At 48.8% G+C, this 21,027-nt stretch overlaps 1 protein-coding gene across 2 annotated transcripts in view; it reads right to left on the reverse strand.

Moving 5' to 3' along the window:
- EEF1A1 (eukaryotic translation elongation factor 1 alpha 1) overlaps positions 1-21,027 on the reverse strand; it is a 101,430-nt gene that overhangs the window by 55,228 nt on the left and 25,175 nt on the right. The window lies entirely within an intron of this gene.

Below are 21,027 nucleotides of genomic sequence, written 5' to 3' on the forward strand. Positions count from 1 at the left end.
CACTATTTTAAATTTGGATGATAATCCAATTTTTTCATTGCACTCTTCCACTAATTAAAATCACTTTCGCGACTGGTGAAACAAGAAAACTATTTAAAGCAGAGGAAAAGGAGTTTTGCATGGTGTAAAAACACATCAAATTAGAGGTCAGCACCAGGACTTCTGTTGCTGCTACTCTTTTGTTCTAGGAAACACCAGGTTTCATAAATGCTATCCTTACTTTGTCCTTTTTCCTTCCTTTTGTATTTATAACATCCAACTCAACTTAACTGATCATTTTGTTGTGAAGAAAGCAGTGAGGCAGCCCATTAAAGTTACAAAAAATAACTATTCCATTCCACTTGAAGGACAACTGCGAATAGTAAAGAGTGAGATGAGAAAATAAAAGGCAAGCAGTGAAACACATGTACAAGTGGGATAGCTGGACGTCATTATGGGAGAGGCGGATGAAGCACTTTGTTTGCTGCCTCAAGATTAACCTTCACATCTCACGCCCAGCTGTCATTTTGCGGCCCTCGCAGAGACCTAAACTCCATGGAATATCAGAGGCGGTGCAAGGATCTATATACCCATAATTTGGAGGCCAACCCACCTGCATCCATTCTCCTCAGGATTCAGTGGGTAAGGACTCTTACTAAACAGACAGTAAGCAGTCCCTTTGAGGAAGGATGACGGGGAGAACTATTAAGAAGCCTTGAAGGAGGAAGTTAGCATAACGGTGATACTCTGAATTGATAAACCATATACAGACAGCCCCAGAAAAACAATTTTTTTTGCATATAGTAGAACTACGAAAAACCCAAATTCGAAGCAACATTTTTTGATTAGCAAAAATTAGTAAGTGTAACAACTATAGTTATGGGTGGGTCAGAATTTCCACTCAGAAGTCATTTTGTTTGGTGCCATTCAATGCATCCTCAGCACAAAATTCAAAATCCCTCCTCCCAAAAGAACACTTACCCACTTTGGGTTCAGCATGGCAAACCTCATGACTTTTCTGAAGTTTTACTACACATAATTGCACCAAACTTGTTATGAAGTAGAATTTTACTCAAGAAGTATCTTCACTTAGAAATTTGTTTTAAGACAAATATTTTTGGTGAGGACTTGAAGATTAAACAGAGATATCTGGACCGTTAGTCTACAAAAAGGTTCACAACCACCTACAGACGCATATTTAAGTTAAAATATATTTTGAGTGAAAGATGGAGCTTTTTTTCCTGCTGTCCAAAGAGAAAAAAATCTATTGTGACTACCATTGCAAAACACAGGGCTGAGTCAGTCCCCGTGTTCTGGAGGGAGGGAGAAAGAAGTAACTTAAGGGGGCAGGGTTAGAATGCCACAACTGCCTCCTGGATCAAGTGGTGTGGGTCCCAAAGGAACACTTCAGATTAAAAGAAAAAGTACATTATGCTATTGGCCTCACAGGCCACAGGTCAGACTCAAAGTCCACTAATCCCCACCAGGGACGTACGATCCATGTTGGTCATGATTTGTAAGAGTTACAGATTGTGGAGCCAGTCATAAATTGTGAATGTATGTGTTTTATCTGTATTAATTCGTAACCATAACACTTTTAACTGTGTTTTTGGGGGGGATGAATGTGACTTTGTCAGACACCATTTGGAGGTGCGGGGGGCTTAAGAGCAGGCAGGGGTTATTAGACCTCTGCTATGGGAGCTGAGGCAATTTCCCTCAGATGTTCTGGGGCCTGTCCTACTATGGCTCTTCAAGCGGACCCAGGTACAACCCAATCAGCACTGGATTCAGCAGTGGTAGCGATGGTGAGCAGTCAAAGGCTTGTCAGGGAGTTAAGTGTGGGTGTAGACAAGCTCAGCACTCCGTTACCAGAAGCACAATAAAGTGGGATTAAAGTACCTTACTTTCAACACTTAAAATGTAATACAGTAACCAAAAATAGGCAGAATTATTGTCTGGGCACTAGGGCTCCTGCGCCTTGTAGTCTCTCTAATCTTGTCCCCATCCACACTTTTGGTGTTTCCTCTAATGAGAATATAAGGCGGCCTCCGGCTCTGGGGGATTGAAGTGCATCTCAATGCTCCGGCGCAGACTGCCCACACATTCAGTGTCCGTGTTCAGCGCCTCAGGAAAATCTTAGGTTTACAGTCTCACCCAGTTCAGGTGTGGAGTCAGTCTTGCTTCTGGGAGAGACGAACTTCTGGGTGCTTGCTCTGCGGACACCAGAATGAGCCGGCTTCCTAAATCCTCAGCTACAAGCTAAGCACCCCTTTCCGGCTCACCAGTGAATTGCAATTTAGAGAGGGGCGGGCTGCCAAGGCAAGAGGTCACATCAGCATGAGGTACAGCGGCACAGCACCTCAGGTGCAGTTATAAAGGCAATGGCACATCCCATTTGAGCTCAATCACTTCTTAACAGTGACACCCTATGCGTCAGCGCAACTTCATGGATGGCAGTGAACTGTGCCTGAACAGGAGATTCGACTCAGTTGCACAATTCTCCTGGGTAAAGGTCTACTTAGGGGGTAACTGCCACTGTCCATGATTTCACAATTCCTCATGCATAATCTGCAGCCCATATGCTTCAGGATATGCAGGTTGCTCCTCAGTATTGCTTCAGCTGACTGACCCATCCTTCTCGCCTAGCAGGTTGGCTTCAGGTCAGATATTCAGCTTGTTCTAGCAAGAAGAGACTCCAGGTGATGTGCCTTCACCGTAGAGAAGCTACCTGTCAGACACCTGTCTGATTGCACAGCAGTCCTGAGTAGTCTGTAGAGCACTCTCCTCCTTGGTTGAATTTAATTTGGAACAGCAAGTGGATCAGAGGCTCCCACTTTTATGCAGTTAGAGCAGACAGGGAAATTTGTATTTTCTGCCTGCATTTTCAGACCCGATTTGAGGCAGTTCTTTCATCTTTCCATTCAGGCTGTTTTCCAGATACAGCGTTTGTGCAGAGTGAACTGAACAGCAGTGTAGTCTAGTCTGTGGTACCCTCCACAGAGGCAAGAATAGGTGTGAGCTTTCTTACCCTTGCACATCAACAGCCATAGTGATTAGGGAAAGAGAATGATCATGTCTCACCAAAAGAACCTCTCTCGCCTTACCAGAGACTTCAAGCTCACACTTCAGCCCCACCAGCTACCAAACGACAATGCTCAAGAAACATCAAATCAGTTTTTTGTATTCTTCAGGAAAACAAAACAAGCAACCCCTTCAGCAAAAGGGCCCAATAGAATTTTGAAAGTGATCCGGTCTCCTCTTTCCACTTCGAGGTCCCCTACCTGCAGCTTCAGGAATGTCACCAATACATTTCCACTGTCTGGGAAAACAAACTCCTCCCCATCCAAAATAAAACCTGCAGGCCTTCATTAATCTGGTTCACTCATATACATTATGCATGTACTGTACCACACAGGCTGCATAGGTATATCATACACAAGGAGTGCTGGGGTAGGATCAGGGTTATCTTATGGCAGACCTGCACTCGTGTAACAAAGATAACAAGCACTGGCAATGCCAATAGGTCCAGCTTTAAAAGAATGTTGCATGGTAATGTGAAGCAATACAAGTAAATAGCTTGGGAAGGAATATGTTTTTGTATAGAAGCAAAGTACAGTAGAACAACATTTGTGTAGGTTAAAAGGTCTGGTGACAGATGCACAGGCAAGCAAGACCTAAAAATTCATGTAGAGTATTTTGACTGCCCTCCTCCCATTTGTGCTGCTGTGTTAATCGAACTTGGTAAAGCGCAGCAAATCATATGTATATCTTGGCGCTCAACCAGCACAGTTTGCAGAGACTAAAAACAGCAAAGTTTTTAGCATTCTCTTGAATTCTGTGCAACGACGGAGAAGCAGCTGATTTTAGACATAAAATGATCAAGTTATTGAAGACACTTTAATAGCATTACAATGTCATGTGTGAGCCCATGAAAGTTTAAGCTTAAGCAGCTGGATAAATAAACAAAATTATCACAGCTGTGTAGAGGGCAAGCATTTTGTAGAAACACAACTTCTGCCAAATTGAGCCATATACTCCTGGTACCCAACATGTGGGCGGAGCCAAAGCCCCTATCTAGTAATGCTCATTGTCTGGTGACAGCTATGCTGTCAAGCCAAACCATATAACAAGCATTGGAAAAATCAACAGGTCTCACTTATGCAAGGGCTATTGGTTTTGCCCATTGTATTGTATTGTAATTGCATTTATATAGCGCTTACTACCCATGACGAGGCATCGAAGCGCTTTTCCAGCGAGTAGCACGCTACTCCGAAACCCATAAAATGTGTTTTTGCCCTGTTGTACACCAGTGTGGCTGCTGTTCCACAACACTAAAAGTTAGTGGGGTAGATTGGGGTCGACTAAGGTAGAGCGGGATAGATTGTAGTGAGACAGACTGGTGTAGATTGAAGTGAAGTGGACTGGTGTGGGGCAGGACAGAGTGGGGTATAATGGAGTGGGGTCGATTGGGTAAAGTGGAATAGGGTAAAGTGGGATATGGTATAGTGGAATTGGATAGAGTGGGGGTACAATGGATTGAGGTGGAGTGGAGTAGATTAGATTGCAGAGGGGCAGATTGGAGTAGCACTGAGTGAAGCAAACTGGGATCACTGTAATAATGTTTATTGTATTAAAAGTAATAGAACAACTGTACGATAAATAATTAAAATTATAAAAATGCTTGGCAAGAAAAAACACCCATCTAACCCAGTGAGAGAAATAAGAGGACGGCGATTTTAAATGTAAAAACTGGCTTTATCAAATGTTCTTACAACTACTCTGAAGTAAGAGGCAGTATGTAAGACCCAAAAACTTTGTTGTTCTTCCTATTGCTTGTTCAGTTCTGGGTTTAAAAAAAACATCATGGCTGCCAGTAATATTCGAACAATTAAGGCTTCAGATACTTTTTCTGCAACTCAAGGTGAACGAGGGAAGGAGGTAGATAGAAAGACAGACACCAACACGTTTCCACCAGGTATTTGCCGAACTGTGGCGGATGCATCTGTCTGTGAGGCTGGACTCAGAGACAAACTTGTTAGTTTCAAAGAAACAGGTACAGAGCACTCTCAGGGTCTTATCGCTCCATTTATTTTAAACAGATGCGTTTCGGCGAGTTTGCCTTCCTTAGTGCTGATTGTCAAATGAAGTTAGCACCGTCGTATCGATTTCATTACATTTGAAAAACCACATGAAGCACTCTCATTGGGGATTAAAAGGCGTGGCAAGGAAGAAAGGACCAATGCCATTTCAGTCTTCATACTTCATTCTCACCCGCCATATTTGCATGAAACATTTACTGTGGACTCCAAATTAAAATACCTGTGTCATGTAATGAAAGCAACATGATGGTGTTAACTTCATTTGACAATAAGCATTGAGGAAAGCAAACGCGCCGAAACGATTCTGCTTAAAATAAACGAAGAGATAAGACCCAGAGAGCTCCGTACCAGTTTCTTTGAAACTAAAACGATATATATATATATATATTCCAATAACAAAGCACTCCTTAACTCCAAGCACTCTTTTTGTCTCTCTCGTTCATGTCATGACGCGTTTCGGCCGGTAAAACGGCCTTGCTCACATACAGACTACTTTGCGGTAAGACATTTTATATTTTTTCAAAAGTGTCACGTGTCCCCAAACATAGAAAAAAGACTTTTGCCATTCATATATAAGTTTGTTAAAACCAGTAATGGATCTAATTTTTCCACTATTACAATGTCAGCCGACACATTTAAATTACATGGTTCGTAAATTCCATAATTTTTGGACATGGATCTCAATTATTCATAATTTTTGGACATGGATCTCAATTATTCATAAAATAAAGAGTAAAAAAACCATAAAATACAAGTACCACCAAGTAGTAATAACAAGCTGCTGAAAACATATATAACCACAGCAATTTCAGTGACTCAATAGACTATATAAATGTATAAATATATATATATATTATATAAATAGTAGTCTAAAACCAAAATAAAAGGTCAACCTGATAGTGCATTCAAGCATATTTCAGTCATATGACCATTATATTTACATAAATGCAAGTTCGAAGGCTCAGTATTGCGAGTCATTCTTTAGGCCATTATTCCGATGGTTTGCAATTCTCATAACTTCTGAACCATGTATCCAAGTCCCCCATGACTTCATAAATTTATGTTCTACTGTAAACATATACAATGTCTTTCTCCATACGACCTCCTAAAGTGCTGCATAGTGCAATCGTTGCTGAATATGTGCAAAAAATTACTAAAAAGTGCAAAGTGTTATACAGTACATATTTGTATAAAGTGCAAATATGCCAAAAATAAATACACATCTATAAGATCATTTTTGGGGGGGATTTTTCGATATATTATTGAAAAAATTAAAAATTATGTACAAGTGATTCTAAGACGGCTGATTGTTGTACATGATAGGGTTACTGCATATCCTATCATAGTCTTGGAGTAGTCATGTTTTTTAGCTATGCTACTGATGCAAGACCATACATTGTTACATGATGATTACAAAAATACAATTAGTTGTAAAATCACAGCAAGTTGTGGAGGTCCTCCGTGGTATTAAATCCTCTTGGGGCCTTACTGTCAAACTCAATTATCATGCGAGTTTCCAATTGTCTCAGCATGCGTTCTCTGTTGCCCCCACGTCGCAATACAGGAATCGCATTTATCACATAGTAAGTCAGGCATTTGATATTGTTATAGTGCTCAATCTTAAAATGACGTGCCACTGGATAAGTGCCGTCATTGTTTGCAATCGCCCTTAAATGTTGCAGTATGCGTACGTGCACTTGCAGCTTGGTACTATCAATATAGTTCAAGCCGCAACTACACGTATATATATATATATATATTTTTTTTAATACCTTCATTGTTGTAATTACAAGGTTGCAAAGCCTTTGTAGCAAGTCAGTTTAAGTTTCACATGCCATTTAACTGAGGTAACAGAATGTAAAACAAGCGAAAGTTTAAAAGATGGTGCCAAGTTTGATGAGAGATATCCTGGAGTTGCGTGTGAATAAAAATGTATGGTATAGTCAGAAAACGTTTGATTTTAATATACTCAGATCTGCTATTCTGCTATTGGTGTTTAAAGGGTCACGTATCAAGCCTTTCCACTGTAGCAGCTAACACATGTAGGGCAGTACATTTTTTTTTGTAACAATATTGACAGAGGCTGGACTCATTGTAGAATTAATAGTCTTGAACTTCTCAATTTGTCACTGATAAGTTGCTTTAAAGACTCCTCTGACGACGCTAGACAGTCACAGATACTTAGTCAAGTGATGCCGGCTTATCAGAGATGGTAAAGAGTTCCTGTCTAAGTCTTGTCTTGGGTGTTGACCGCCATAAGGATAGTAATGATTTTATCTCATTACTGTAGATTTTATTTAAGATAATAAATGTTGAATCAAAGACAATGGAGCCATATAATAATATAATTAATTTGAAGAACAAGTTACTTACCTTCGGTAACGATGTATCTGTAAGAAACATTAGTTAGTTAGATTCCTCACCTTAGAATATCCCCAGGCGTCAGACTGGATCCGGAAGATTTTGTGTCAGCAATACCCCTTGCGCGTCGCTAGGCGTCGTCTGCGGCTCCACGTCCGTCGTCGTGCGCCGGGATGACGTCGTCGGAGTACTTAGACGCCGCCCTCGCGCGCTGACGTCAGTTCTTGTACATAGCCTTCCGCGCCAGGAACGCAGAGCCATGCAAAGACCGACACTGGTGCCAAAAATAAAATCTAGGGGCCTGAAAGGGCAACCTTAACCCTAGATGTCAGTTCGCAGAACGGGGAGGATGGGTGGGTCGGTGAGGAATCTAACTAACTAATGTTTCTTACAGATACATCGTTACCGAAGGTAAGTAACTTGTTCATCTGAAAGAAACACGTTAGTTAGATTCATCACCTTAGAATAGATACCCAAGCAATACCATCCCCGGTGGTGGGTCTGCGAACCAAGATCACACCAGAAAGTCCTGGAGGACAGAACGGCCAAAGAAGCCATCCTTCCGGACTTGGCTGTCAAGGCAATAATGCCTGGCAAACGTGTGTAGCGAAGCCCACGTCGCCGCCTGACAGATGTCCTGCAAAGGGACACCCCGTCCCAAAGCAGTAGTAGCCGCTGTGGCCCGAGTAGAATGGGCGCGCAGCCCAACAGGAGGGTCCTTTTTTGCCAAAGAGTAACACATTTTGATGCACAAAACGACCCACCGAGAGATGGTCCGTTTGTGCACAGCTTTCCCCTTCTTAGCACCCACGTATCCAACGAAAAGTTGGTCGTCCACCCGGAACTGCTTAGTGCGGTCCAAATAAAAGGAGAGCGCACGTTTTGGGTCCAGACGGTGGAGCCTCTCTTCCTCTTTGGAAGGATGCGGAGGCGGAAAGAAGGTGGGCAAGGTGACAGACTGCCCAAGATGAAATGGAGTCACCACTTTCGGAAGAAAGGAGGGACGAGGCCGAAGGACAACCTTGTCCGGATGAACAGACAGAAAAGGAGGCTTTGAAGATAAAGCCTGGAGCTCACTCACCCGTCTAGCCGAGGTGATGGCTACCAGAAAAGCGGTCTTAAGAGTCAGAAGACGAAGAGGACAATTGTGAAGAGGCTCGAAGGGAGCACACATCAGAAATGTCAAGACAAGATTCAAGTCCCACTGAGGCATTACAAAAGGGACAGGAGGGAACGTGTGAGTAATGCCTTTTAGAAAGCGTGTAACCACAGGGGACTTGAAAAGAGAAGGCTGATCAGGAAGCCGTAAGAAGGCAGAGATGGCAGCAAGATAACCTTTCAGGGTGCCCAGGGCAGAGCCCTGCCGGGCCAAAGAAAGAAGAAAGAGGAGAACCTCAGAAAGAGGGGCGGAAAGGGGATCCACAGCCTTTGCTGTGCACCATGCCACAAATTTGTTCCACCGGCAGGCGTATACCGTCTTTGTGGAGGGACGCCTGGCTGCCAGAATGATATCACAGACTTCAGGAGGCAAGTCAAATGGCATCAACTGCCGCCGCTCAATCTCCACGCATGGAGGTGGAGGCTGGACAGGTTCGGGTGGAGGACCGTCCCCTGCTGCTGCGACAGAAGATCCTCCCAAAGGGGCAGACGTATCGGAGGATCGGTCAACATACTGAGTAGCTCGGGATACCAGTACCTTCGTGCCCAATCCGGAGCCACCAAGATGACTTGGGCCCGGTCGCGCCTGATCTTCTTCAGCACTCTGGGCAGAAGTGGTATAGGCGGAAAGGCGTACAACAGACCGCAACTCCACTCGTGACGAAAAGCGTCGCCGAGCGAGTGCCGCCTTGGAAATTCCAACGCGCAGAACTGCTGACATTGCGCGTTCTCTTCGGTGGCGAATAGATCTAACCAAGGCTCTCCCCACTGCTGAAAGAGACCTTGCGCCACTTCGGAGTTCAGACGCCATTCGTGATCCATCATGCACCGGCGGCTGAGTTCGTCTGCTCTGGCGTTCAGAGAGCCCGCCAGATGTTGAACCACTAGGGTGACGCCCTGGTGTTCCAGCCACGTCCAGAGGCGCAGAGCCTCCTGACAAAGGGTCCACGACCCCACCCCGCCCTGTTTGTTGCAATACCACATGGCGGTGGTGTTGTCCGTGAACACCTGCACGACACTGCCCCTGACAGAGGGAAGGAAGGCTTTCAGTGCAAGTCGGATCGCTCTCAACTCCAACAGGTTGATGTGGAGACGAGACTCCGCCGGAGACCAGAGGCCTCTGATCTCCGCCTCTCCCATATGGCCACCCCATCCCAGGAGGGACGCATCCGTCACTACGACATGCTCCGGTTGGGGAAGGGAGAGGCTTCTGCCCAAGACCCAATCGCGGTCCGTGAGCCACCACTGCAACTGCTGTGCAGTGCCCTCCGAGATCAAGACATGGTCGGACAGGTTTCCGTGATGCTGGGCCCACTGAAACTTCAGGTCCCACTGCAGAGCCCGCATGCGCCGCCTGGCGTGATGCACTAGTAGGATGCAGGAGGCCATCAGCCCCAGAAGCCGCAACACTAGCCTGACTGAAACCCAGGATAGAGGCCGAAAGATGGGAATCAGGGCCTGTATATCCCGGACCCGCTGTTCCGGTGGATAGACCCGGAACTGCGCCGAATCGAGAACCGCTCCGATGAAAAGGAGCTTCTGAGAGGGACTCAGGTGTGACTTCGGCACGTTGATGAAAAACCCCAGCAAATGCAGGAGATCCGCCGTAGTCTGGACGTGGGAGACGACTGCATGGGGCGAGCCCGCCTTCAACAACCAGTCGTCGAGATAGGGGGAAGACTGGAACCCCTGATCTGCGCAGATGAGCTGCGACCACCGCCATCACTTTCGTGAACACCCGAGGGGCACTGGTGAGGCCGAAGGGGAGCACGGTAAACTGAAAGTGCTCTTGGCCCACCGTGAACCGCAGGTAACGCCGGTTGGCCGGCAGGACGGGGATGTGGAAATATGCGTCCTGCAAGTCCAACGCTACCATCCAGTCTCCGGGGTCTAGGGCAGCTAGAACCTGAGCCAAAGTCAACATCTTGAACCTTTCCTTCCGGAGGAAGGCATTGACGTTCCGAAGGTCCAAGATAGGGCGCAGGCCCCCTTTGCCCTTCTTGGGAACCAGAAAGTAGTGGGAATAACAACCACGACCCACTTCTGGACTCGGAACGCGCTCGACGGCCCCCTTGGTTAAGAGGGCCGAAACTTCCTCGTGGAGAAGATTCAAATGATCCCCCGAGATACGGTGGTGCTGCGGTGGCATGGCTGGAGGGGTCGTCTCGAAGGGGAGGGAGTAGCCCCTTCGGACGATTTGCAGCACCCACCTGTCCGATGTGATGGACCGCCAGTGGAGCAGGTGATGGCGAACTCTGCCGCCCACTGGCGTGGAATGGGCCTGAAAGCTCGGACTAGGAAGGCTTTGAGGCGGATGCTGCCGGGGTGGATGTGGGCTGACCTCGTCGTCCTCCAGAACCGCCTCGGCGGAAACCACGTCCGCGCGCAGGTTGGTTCTGCGGCTGGTGGCTAGGCGCACGTGAGGAGGCACTCCTTCCTTGGCCACGAAAGGGGCGAAAAGCGGAAGATTGCGACCGCGGGGCCGAGAGGCCCAAGGACTTGGCCGTAGCCCGGGAGTCCTTAAAGCGGTTCAGCGCACTGTCCGCTTTCTCGCCAAACAGGCGAGTGCCATCAAACAGCATGTCCATGAGAGTGCTCTGGACATCACCCGAAAATGACGTGGACCGCAGCCAGGCGTGACGTCTAAGCGCCACTGTGGTAGAAATGGCCCTACCCAGCGAGTCCGTGGTGTCAACCCCACAACGTATAGCATGTCGCGCGGCATCCCTCCCATCGGTCAGAGCCTGGGTAAGTCGTGTCCAGACCTCCTCCGGACACAGGGGCAGCGCGTCCTCCACCGCATCCCACAGAGAGTGGGAATAACGGTCCAAGAGACAAGCGGTGTTCAAAGACCGCAGGACCAAACTAAGGGAAGAGAACAGCTTCTTGCCAAACTGTTCTAGTCTCTTGGAATCCCGGTCCGGCCGGTCGGGAAAGAGGATTGGGAGGTGGAGGACTGGATAACCAGGCTCTCAGGGGTAGGGTGTTGGGACAGGAAACTGGGGTCGCCCGGAGCAGGGCGGTGGCGCCTGGCGACGTTCCGGTCCACAGGAGGAACTGTGGAGGGCTTGGACCAGGTGCCCTGCAGAACATCAATGAGGGCCTCATTGAATTGCAGCAGAGGCTCAGTGGAGCTTGCTGCAGACTGAAGCACCTCAGTAAGGACGTTAGTCCTCACAGCCACGGCAGGCAGCTCGAGCCCAAGGGCTGCGGCCGCCTTGCGCAGCACCACAGAGAAAGCAGCGCCCTCCTCCGAAGCCACAGTCGGAGGAGAGACAAATCCAGTGTCTGGAGAGGTATCCAGGCCACTGGCCTCCCCCAGTTCATCTGCCCAGTCCTGGGACAGTTTAGCCTGAACGGCCATAGGATCCTCAGATCCCTCCCAGTTGTCCCCATCATCCGACTCCTGGTATAGAGGAGAAAGTAACGGAGCCGGGCAGTAGACATAATGTGTCTCTAGCGGCGTCGATCTAGGCGTCCATCGACGCCGGACCGGCGCCGGGCCTGGAGTGGGACTGAACCGGGGCTCGACGTCGAGCGGAGTCGACGTCAGAGGTGGTACCGTTGTCGACGCCGGCGGAGGAGGCGTGACGAGGTCGACGGGGACTCGAACGGGTCCCTCGGGCGCTTGCGGCGTCGAGGCCGGAGCAGTCAACGGCGCCGGGGCCGGAGCCACCGGCAGGCAAGGCAGCCCAGTCGGGTCCGCGGGGCCCGAATGCGCACCAGCGGGCGCCGACGGCGGAGCCAGGTTCCTCATGGCCGAGAGGAAGGCACTGACTTCCGCCGGCGTCGCGTTAGTCCCAGGGACCGGAGGGTATGGGGACGGGCGCGGCGCCTGCGGCTCCGCCGGAGCCGCGGGGGTGGAACCACCCTGACCCTCGGCCGAGTCGCGCGACCGGCGAGGGGAGTCCGAAGAGCGATGTCGCCTCTTGGACTTCTTGGAATGCTTCGACTTACCCGAAGACTTGGATCCCGACGACCGATGGTGACGTCGGCTGCGGCTCCGCGACCGATCCTTGCACCTCCTCCTGGACCGGGATCGAGAGGCGCGCGGAGCCGAGTGGCGAATCTCGAGAAGCTTACGGGACCGCTCCCGTCTAGCCTTCGAGGTCAGGGCATTACAGTCCGAGCACGACTCCGCGTCGTGGTCGAGGCCCAAGCAGTACAGGCACCGGCGGTGATGGTCCGTAACCGACATCAATCGGTTACAGTCCGTACAGGCTTTAAACCCAGGCATCCTACCGGCACCGGTGTCGATTGACAGGATCAAAAAGGATCAAAAAGTTAGTCAAAAATTGACTAAAGGGGTAGCTCTCCCGGATCTGCGCTTACTGGCGCGGAAAAAAGAAGAACTGACGTCAGCGCGCGAGGGCGGCGTCTAAGTACTCCGACGACGTCATCCCGGCGCACGGCGCCGACGACGGACGCGGAGCCGCAGACGACGCCTAGCGACGCGCAAGGGGTATTGCTGACGAAAAATCTTCCGGATCCAGTCTGACGCCTGGGGATATTCTAAGGTGAGGAATCTAACTAACGTGTTTCTTTCAGATATTGATCCCAATGTTAAGTGCCTGTTTTACCGTTCTCCCGCCGTAATTGCTAGAAAATCTCTTCACTGTAGTAATAATGAACGCTTTTTTCCGTCTGTTTGCAAGTTGTGCAGACCAAGATAAAGTTATTAAGAGTGACCCCCCCCAGATAGTCATGATTTTACTTAAAAGGGAAACCCCATTTATATATCCACCTTCCAACTTTACTGAGCTTCCTGATGATCATTATTTTAGTCTTCTCAAAAATTATTCTTAGATCATTAACATAATTAAATTATTCCGATTTCCTTAAATGGTTTTGGAGGCCACTATGGGTAAGTGATAAACCTATAATATCCTTAGCTTAGACTAAGTAGGTTATGAATTGCTTTTTAAATTTTGGTGCAAGTCCACTGTCATTCGCCAAATGAGAATGATACAATATTTATAACACAGAAAGAGGTGCAGGAATACAGCCTTTAAGGCTGTTGTTGGTGGACATCTTAGGGGAAAGCGTATTGCTAGTTAGTCTAATTTTAAACCAGGTGTTGTCGTACAACAAAACCAAAAAGTGTAGTAGTGTTGGATTAATGGCCCAGTTACGTAGTTTTTCCCATAACTTTGATCTGCTGACCAAATCAAAAGTTGATAAGTAATCAACAAAATGTGTATAAGTTAGTGATCCCTTCGTTAGGTTTTATCAATAAAAAGTTTTAAACTGACAATGTCTGTGGTCGATTTGGTTTGCCTGGATCCAGACTGGTGTATTGGTAGAAGGTTGGATTCCATTGCTCAAGCATATAATGCATTCAATAGATATTTGCCAAATAGCTTCCCTTTGGAGTTAAGCAGAGTTTTGAGTCTGTAATTATTTGGGACCGCTTGAGCCCCTTTTTTTGTGGACTGGCTGTACAATGGCTCCTTGCCAGGATGCAGGAATTTTGCCGGAACCAAGAATTTCTGTAAAAAGTATATATAAAAGATGCCCACAGGTCTGGATCGGATTTGATCACATTAATTGGAATTCTTGATGGGCGGGATTTTTCAAGGAAGTTTTATTTCTTGTCTAGATATCTGTAGAGTGGTATTTAGATAAACCGGTAAGGTACAGGTAAGCTAATTTCTCCATAAAGGCCCGGACTGAGTCAGCCATGCCTCAAATTACATTAAGTGATCTTTAGCAGGTCTGTAATTTCCTATACCGTGACCAATGATGTACCAGAACAGCTTCAAGTTATTTTTCTTGATCGCCGTGTGCAGCTCCAGTGGGGCGGGTTCACATCCGTTCTGTTGAATCTGTTTCAGTTCAGTCCTGTAATCCTTTTTGCAGTGTTTAATCTGTGCATTGTGACTTCTGACTGCGGAGTTTAATAGGTTTCTTGAGCCTCTTCAATGTTTCGTTTTCGATATCTAGAGTTCTCTCTATATTATTAAACCTGGGCAGTGCTTTTAGGTTACGTCTCATGGACAGAAAGGTTAAAGTTTGCCTCAGAACTTGGTCTCAGTCAAAAAGCAGATCTGAGTCTCCTGGTAGGTGTTGCCGAAACCTCTGTATGAAGTCTTGATAACCCAATTAAAGAAAGTTTTGCTGGTTGTGATCGTACCACTTTATAGATCTCTGCCGAACAGTAAAAAGGAGATTTGGATAGACAGGATCTTCTGCAATAAAGAGAGTATAATTAAACTGCAAAGATATTCGCTGTGGGTGATGATGGCTTTCTTCCTTACGAATGATTTGAAAGCTCTTACACTGGAAAAAAGAATAGTGCAATAAAGTGAAACAGAATGTTCGAGGCATGTGGGCTGCTGAATTCATATCTGTGCATAGATCGCCGCCTAGTGTTGGGTCCGGATGTTTGCACGTTGTTGTCCTGGAAGAGTCTTCGAAGTATCCTTGGATAGGTGACTCCTCCCCTGGACTACAGTGCGCATGGGCATCCTCTCCATCCTCAGATTGTTTTTTTCCGCCATTGGGTTCGGATGTGCTATCTTAGCTCAAGTTAGGAAAATATTTTTTCAAGGCCAAAAGGCCTTTAGTTCGCGTCGGTACTGTTTATCGATCGGGTTTCGATAGAATTTGTTAGTTTACTAACTTTCAGCACCGACTGCTTTCGCATTTACCTGTCCATCGACTACTTCGACGATGGAATCCAGGACGCCATTCAAAAGGTGTCCGGTATGCAATGCGAAGTACCCACACATCGACGTCCATCCGGTGTGCAACAAATGCCTTTCGCCGGACCACGACGAATCAACATGCATGGCCTGTGCCCGGTTCCGCTCGAAGAAGACTCTGCGGAATCGACGAGCGGCGAGACTCGAGGCGCAGCACGCGGCACCGGCCCCGACAGACATCTTCGGCGAGGCCGAGGACGTCGAGGAATTGGAAGTCTTGCCCTCCAGTCCCGTTTCCGAACACGAACCCGGATCGGACGAGGAAGACGAGTCACTCTTCCACAGAGGTGAAGACGACACCGAGGTAGGAGACGACGAGGAGGCCTTCGGGGCCGAAGAAAGTAGCTCCAATGATGAACAAGGCCTACCTGTTCAAACCGTTCAAACACCAGTGCCACAGCCTATGGCTCCGGTCGAGGGATCGCCTTCGGGCCTTACCCGAGACCCATCCCGCAGTTCTTCGGCCCCGCCCTCGGGCCCGGCCTCGGACGTTCAGCGGCAGCCATTACTACATAAACAGGCTGGTTTCCCTATCACAAAACCGAAACCGAAAGCTGCTCAGGTTCCACCGAAACCGAAACTGAAAGTAGCGCTGGTCGGATCGAGGCCTTCGACGCCAGCGCACCGCGTCGGCACCGACCGCACCAAGAGGGACTTCGGTGCCGAACTTGAGGCGGGCGACGTTGGAGTCGACAAACGGAAAAAAGCCATCGGCACCGACAAACCTGCTCGGCTACCGGCACCGACGACACCAAGGGCCGTACCGCCTGCTGTGTCTCACATCGCTCCCTCGACGACACCTAAGCCTCAGGCATCGAAGACTTCGACGGTGATCTCTTCACCCCGACTCGATGACCCGCCGGCACCGAAAAAATCTACGGCCGCCTCTACGAGCCTGGCCGGTGCCAAAGCCTCGAAGGCGCCCCAAGTACGACCTGGTGTGCCGCAAGGCAGCAAAACCACACCTGTCCTCCAGGACACATCGGGCTCCGGTTCGGTCGGAGCTCCCGCAGCCTCTTCGGTGCCGACCAACATTACCTTCGGCTTGCCTCCGTCAACAATCCCAAAAATGTTCCAACTCAGGACACGGGTCACCCAACCTACGGTCACACCTGCTGAGACGTCTCCAGCACGTATCATCGACGCCGGCACTGGCAGAATGATTCTCCAGGACCGAAGGATAACTTCGGAGCCGCCATTGGACCCTTTCAGGATCCCACTAAAAAGGAAGTTGCCTGCAGAATCGGAACCTCTCCTTTATGAACCCTTCCATTCATCCTACCAGGATCCACACCGGTTCTCCCCCACACGCTCCGATACAGACGCATTGGAGGACTACATGGCTGACCAAGTCCCCTACCATGTAGACACGGACCCTGATGACCAGCAGGACCCTGATCAAACTTGGGGCGACCCTGCAGACCCCAGTGCACCTCTCGATGCACAGGATCCACAACTCTATGGGGCAAAGACATCTCCTACGGAGGATACTGCAGCGTTCAATGCTCTTATCGAACGTGCTGCCAATAACCATGGGGTGCAGCTTCACTCTGATACCATCGAAGATGACTTTCTAATGGACACCTTTGCATCCTCAGAAAGACATGTAAAGACTCTGCCAATGTTGAAGGGGGTCCTCAAACCAGCCAAGGACATTTTCAAAGAACCCACCAGGGCACGAGTGATAAACCCCAGGATTGATAAAAAATACAGATCAGCACCTGGGGATCCTACTTACATCAGAGGACAATTACCACTCGACTCCATCGTAGTAGCGAATGCACGCAAGAGGGCACACTCGCAAACAACAGGTGACGCTCCTCCCCCGGACAAAGAGTCCAAGGTGTTAGAAACCTCTGGCAAGCGAGTTGCCGCCCAAGCTGCCAACATATGGCGCATAGCCAACACTCAGGCGCTCCTTGCTCGCTATGATAGAGCGCACTATGACACACTTGAGCAAATATTCCAACATCTCCCTGACCAGTTCAAGGAAGGCGCAGAAATGCTCATCAGAGAAGGACAGCTACTAACGAACGCTTCCATCAAATGCGCACTAGATGTTGCAGACACGGCTGCCAGAGCCATAAACACAAGCGTCATGTTGCGACGACATGCCTGGCTACGGATCTCAGGATTCAAGCCTGAGGTACAAAACAATATACTGAACCAGCCCGTCAACCCCGACTATTTATTCGGGCCAGAGGTTGACACCACCCTCGAAAAGATAAAAAAGGATACGGACACTGCAAAGTCCATGGGCGCACTACAAACTCAGTCCTTTCGGAGCGGCTCCTTTCGTCGCCCCGGAAACAAGGGAGCAGGTAGAGGACAGGGGTCACAACAAACATATAACAAAGGCAATACACAGACCACCTATGATAAAAACACCCGAGGTGGATATCGTGGCTCCAGCACAAAGGGCAGAGGACGCGGCTACGGCAACACCAGGTCCTCCCCCAAAAACAAGCAGTGACGCCCTCTCCCTTCCTCCCGACCACATAACACCTGTCGGGGGAAGGCTACAAAGGTTCCTGTCCACGTGGAATTCCATCACCACGGACAGGTGGGTCAAAGATATTATAAAATACGGTTACTGTCTGGAGTTAACCTCCACTCCACCCACAATACCACCAAGAAGCCGTCCTATGTCCTCAGAGCACTTAACGCTCTTACAGCAAGAAGTGCAAAGTATGCTTCTAAAAGGCGCTATAGAGGTCGTACCCATCCACGAGCAGGGTGCGGGAGTGTACTCCCTCTACTTCTTAATTCCAAAAAAGGACGGGTCGCTCAGACCTATATTGGACCTGAGACCCCTGAACCAGTACATCCTTTCAGAGCACTTTCATATGCTCACTCTACAGCAAGTCCTTCCGCTTCTCAAGCAGGGAGACTTCCTAGCCACACTGGACCTCAAGGATGCGTACTTTCCCATACCCATCCACCCCTCACACAAAAAATACCTCAGGTTCACTGTTCAGGGGCAGCACTATCAGTTCAAAGTCCTTCCCTTCGGCGTGACAACAGCGCCCAGGGTTTTCACGAAGTGCCTAGCTACGGTGGCAGCACATCTACGGAGGCAGCATATACACGTCTACCCCTACCTAGACGACTGGCTCGTTCAAGCGAAGTCAGCCCAGCAATGTGCAAGCCACATGTCCCGCACCATTCACCTTCTTCACAGTCTGGGATTCTCACTGAATTATCCAAAGTCCCATCTCCAGCCCGCACACGTACAACAGTACCTAGGTGCGACTATAGACACTCTGGCGGCCACAGCTCCGCCAAATTTAGTGAGGATCGACAGCATACAACTGCTGATCTCCAAATTCAAACCCAATCACTCACTTCCAGCGCGAGTGTTCATGCAGTTGATAGGCATGATGGCCTCCTGCATCTTCATAGTCCCGCACGCGAGATTACATATGCGCCCACTTCAGGAGTGCCTAGCACGTCAGTGGAATCAGGCTCAAGGACAGTTAAAGGACCTAGTGTTGGTGAGCGGTCGGGCATACAACTCTCTGCATTGGTGGAATCCACAAAACCTTTGCAAGGGCCGACCGTTCCAAGAGCCTGTCCCACAAATAGTACTGACAGCGGACGCGTCTCTCCAGGGTTGGGGAGCTCATGTACTCCACTACACAGTGCAAGGACTATGGACAACACAACAAAAGAAGTTGCACATCAACCTTCTGGAATTGATGGCAATCTTCCTAGCCATGAAGGCATTCAAAGTACATCTATGCAACAAGGTCGTGTTGATCCGGACGGACAACATGACCGCAATGTACTACATACAGAAACAGGGAGGCACACACTCTCCACAGTTGTCTCATCTGGCTCAGAGCATGTGGAAGTGGGCCATTCAAAGGAACATGTTCCTCATGGCGGAACACCTCCCTGGCAAGGACAACCAGATGGCGGATCTGCTCAGCAGACACAGCCACCAAATGCACGAGTGGGAGTTACACCCATCAGTACTCCAACCGTACTTTCAGCAGTGGGGTCATCCGGAGATAGACCTATTCGCGACAAGCGAAAACGCAAAATGCCCAAGCTTCGCCGCCAGATTCCCACATCCGCAGTCGCAGGGCAATGCGATATGGATGAACTGGTCCGGCAGATTTGCGTACGCTTTTCCCCCAGCGCCATTGATACCGCTAGTGGCCCGCAAACTCCGACAACACTCCCTGACACTCGTCCTAGTTGCTCCCACGTGGGCACGCCAGCCGTGGTACACCACCTTCCTCGAACTTTCCGTGGTGCCGCATCAAAGGCTGCGGATCAAACCCGCGCATTTGACGCAGAACCATGGAGAGGTTCAGCACCCAGATCCGCAACAGCTGAATCTGGCGATCTGGCTCCTGAAGTCCTAGAGTTTGGCTATCTCAACCTGCCACCTGACTGTATGGACATCATCAAGGAGGCCAGGAGACCCACTACCAGAGCTTGCTATGCAGCCAAATGGAAAAGGTTTGTCATTTATTGCGGTAATAATGACATCAACCCGCTGGACGCATCCATCCAAAACATCATCTGTTATCTCTTACACCTATATAGATGCAATCTGGCGTACACCTCTATACGTGTCCATTTGACCGCAATATCAGCCTATCTGCAAACCAGGCAGCACCTCTCTCTATTCAGAGTGCCTGCCATCAAAGCATTCTTGGAAGGGCTCAAACGAGTCATTCCACCTAGTCACCCACCGGCTCCAATGTGGAACCTCAACTTGGTCCTCACACGCCTGATGGGTCCACCCTTTGAACCTCTACACTCATGCGAGATTCAATTCCTTACCTGGAAAGTGGCCTTCCTAGTGGCGATCACTTCCCTCAGAAGAGTTAGTGAACTCCAGGCACTAACCGTTCAAGAGCCATTCATTCAGGTTCACGCTAACAGGGTCGTACTACGTACCAACCCCAAGTTCATGCCCAAGGTAATATCGCAGTTCCACATGAACCAGACTATTGAACTGCCCGTTTTCTTCCAAAACCCACAAACTGTTGCAGAAAGGGCACTACATACACTAGATGTACGGAGGGCCCTCATGTACTACATCGACAGGACTAAACCATTCAGGAAGACAAAACAACTGTTCGTTGCCTTTGCCCCACACCACAAAGGTAACGCCATCTCCAAAGCAGGGATAGCCAGATGGATAGTTAAGTGTATTCAAATCTGTTATCAAAAGGCAAAACGCACATTAACTATTCCACCACGAGCCCACTCAACACGTAAGTTGGGGGCTTCCATGGCCTTCCTAGGAAATATTCCCCTGCATGATATATGCAGAGCAGCCACATGGTCCACTACACACACATTTACAAAACACTATTGCGTAGATGTGCAGTCAAAACAGCAGGCAGCTGTAGGACAGGCTGTTCTCAAAACACTTTTTCAGACCGCTGCAGCTGGCACGGGTAGCCGCCGCTAATAGAGGGCACTGCTATGTATTCTATGCACAGATATGAATTCAGCAGCCCACATGCCTCGAACTGAATATGCTACTTACCAGTATGCATCTGTTCTTGGCATGTAGGGCTGCTGACATTCATATCGCCCTCCCTCCTCCCCGGCGCCTGTCGCAGCTGCAGCTCTCAGAATTACTGCAAGCATGGTCATCACTTTCTGTATCTACTCCATCACTGCCACAATGGCGAAAAACAATCTGAGGATGGAGAGGATGCCCATGCGCACTGTAGTCCAGGGGAGGAGTCACCTATCCA

This window comes from Triturus cristatus, chromosome 6 (genome assembly GCF_964204655.1).
Source record: "Triturus cristatus chromosome 6, aTriCri1.1, whole genome shotgun sequence".
Lineage (NCBI taxonomy): Eukaryota > Metazoa > Chordata > Amphibia > Caudata > Salamandridae > Triturus > Triturus cristatus.